We start from the raw sequence: 2,783 nt of genomic DNA on the forward strand, positions 1-2,783 counted from the left end.
GCCGCGCCGGGCTGGGAGGAAGGGCCTTGTCCCAGCCCCACGGGCAGCAGGGGAGAGCAGCCTGCCCCATGGCACGTGAGGACTCTCCCACAGCACAGTGCTGCCTTGGGTCCTCTGTGTTATAGGCTCCCTGCCCTTGGCACCTCCGGGACAGCCTGGAGCCTCACCCCGGCCCAGGGGAGCTGCCCACATGTGCCCCCACTCCTGGGACTCGTGCCAGTGCCTCCGTGTGGGGCTGCCAGAGCTCGGCTCCTCACTGAGATTGATTGCGGCTCTGAGAGCTGGAGGCTGCCGGCCCGATAGCATCAGCCCTGCACACACCAGGGCAGCTTTTATATTAGTTTTCGTTAAACGGAGGATGAGCTTCCCCAGCTAGAGGAAATGTCATTTCTCTGAGTGCTTCCATCTCGTGTCAGCTCAGACATCTGCGAGCAGCATCACCGTTACCCTGCAGCAGGGTGAGGGATGCGGTAGGACGCAGAGGCAGGGCACGTGGGGACAGGTGACCCCAGGGACACGGACAGGGCTGGGCAGAGCAGAAGAGATCTGGAGGTGGCAGTGGCTTCATCCCCCGTCCACTGCAGCCATAGGCAGGCAGGCACAGCCGCTGGTGCGGAGGGCAGGCAGGGGTGCCCACAGCTCACAGCTGAGTTACTCACTTGTCGGCTGCTGGGGTGCTGAGGACAGCTGTGAAATCTCGCTGGCGAGAGCACAGCACAGTCCTGAAGGGCTTTGGCTTTCCAGCATGACAAACCCAATTAGATAACAGGGAGTGCGAGAGGAGGAGAAGGAGGAGGAGGAGAGGAAGGACAGAGGAGAAGGGAAGATGATTTTCTCCCCCACAGCTGACCCAGAAAAGTCCCCTCGCGGGGTGGAACACATGTGTTCGGCTGGGACGTGGCCCCCTGGCCACCCTGTTCCTCTCAGAGGGCACCCATGGGTGCTGCAGGCCTCAGGGCTGGGAGCAGAACTCCCACATCACTTCATGGTCTGTCTGCTCAGCTGCCACACACTGGCATCCCCACGCAGGGGAGACCCCATTACGGAGGTAATTTCTCAACACGATTCCTCATTTCCCTGCTCTCTGCCGTGGAGACACTTTGACCTTGACAGAAATAGCTGCTGGCGCCGCAGCAGGCAGATCCCAGCTAGAGATCGCTGCCACTCAGGGGCTAAAGCTTCCTTCTCCCACCCCAAGCAGTGCTGGGACCTCCACATCCTTATCCCACCCCACAGAGTTCCCTGTCCTGCTCCCCTGGTGCTGGGCACTCTGTGGATGCTGGCCTTCAACATCCTCACCCCAGCCCACTTGCTAACACTGAAGTTTCCTCTGACAGGGAAGCACAAGGGTTGGCCCACACATCCCCGAACCCCCCTATCCCTGCCATGACAAGCCCATTGTGTCTGCCTCCGGCTGATCCCAGCTCACACAGGTATTTCTGCAGCTTACACGGCTCCCCATGGTATTTAGCCTCTGGAAGACGACATTAAACATTGCAAGCAGCGACAAATCCTGATTGCTCTGCAGAGACAAGAGGCCGCACTAAGCTTCCAGCCAAATGTTTGCATGTGAGGGAAATGAGCTGCAGCATGTGTGGTGCGGGCAGGTCCTGCTCCTGCATCCCAGGACACACAGCCCTGTCTTGTATTCCTGCTGGAACATGCAGCTGTAGGACACGGGCACCCGCTGGACCCAGAGATCACCAGGGCACCATGAGTTGGGGATGGAAGACTGGAGTGCTGCTGCCCTGGGAATGGAGGGATTGGTGATCAGGGGTTGGCCATCCAGGGGTGTCCTCTAGATGATGTGGGCAGAGCTGGGGTGATGCCATCTCCTTAGATGCTGCCTCCCACTCCGCTATTGCCTTCCTGAAACACTGCAGCACCGGCCCTGCTGGAGCTCCTCACCAGCCCCCCCCCACTGCCCAGAGCCTTCAGTTGTGTCCCCAGCATCCCACCCCTTGCAAAGAGCTGACAGTTCCCGCCTGGGCGCCCAGAGAGAGAAGCCGTAGCGCTGACGCCAGCATTGCAACTGCCCAGGATATGAGATCCGCTTGGATTCAGCAATTTCAACTCATTTCAAGCCCGATTCTGCAGCAATTTTCTGAGCCAGTGGGATGTTTTTGCCTTTGCAAACGTCCCCTCTCATGCATGGTCGCACCATTTCCCTTCCCTGCTCTCTGGAGGGATGGGGACCAGTGCCAGCTTGGCTTTATCCCAGCTTCAGCACCGGTGCAATTGTTCCCTACTCTCGCAGCCCTCTGCAATGTGCCCCTTCCCCATGCAGGGCCGATGCTGGCAGCAGGAATGGCTCCTGCTGGATTCAGCCCTACTTGGGGACGGGACTGACACCTCCACTGGGCTCTGCAGCCACAGTTCTGGGACAGCAGAGTAGCACTGGCCCCAAGCAGAGGACACCAGTACCAAGCTGGGCTCTGCAAGGGGGTGCTCTGGAGCATCCTCCGCAGCATTCCAATTTGCATCGGATGTCCCTGAAACAAGGGCACATCCTGGAGGGACCGGGACCCCTCCTGCTACCTCCTCACACAGATGTGCTGCTCTGCACAGGGCCAGCTGAGCCAATGCAAAGACGTGGGAGTTGGGGCTGGTGCAGCCCCGCTGGTGCCAAGTGGGCTCGTGGCCGGAATACCAAGTGCTCAGCTGTGCTGTCAGCTGGCAGAGCTGCTGGGGCACCCGCACTTGTGTGGAGCCCTTCCCACAAACCACCGCCCCAAGGGGTCTAACCACCGGTGCCAGGGTGGATGCGACACCAAGGCTAGGGG

The sequence above is a fragment of the Meleagris gallopavo genome, chromosome 7 (assembly GCF_000146605.3).
Source record: "Meleagris gallopavo isolate NT-WF06-2002-E0010 breed Aviagen turkey brand Nicholas breeding stock chromosome 7, Turkey_5.1, whole genome shotgun sequence".
NCBI lineage: Eukaryota > Metazoa > Chordata > Aves > Galliformes > Phasianidae > Meleagris > Meleagris gallopavo.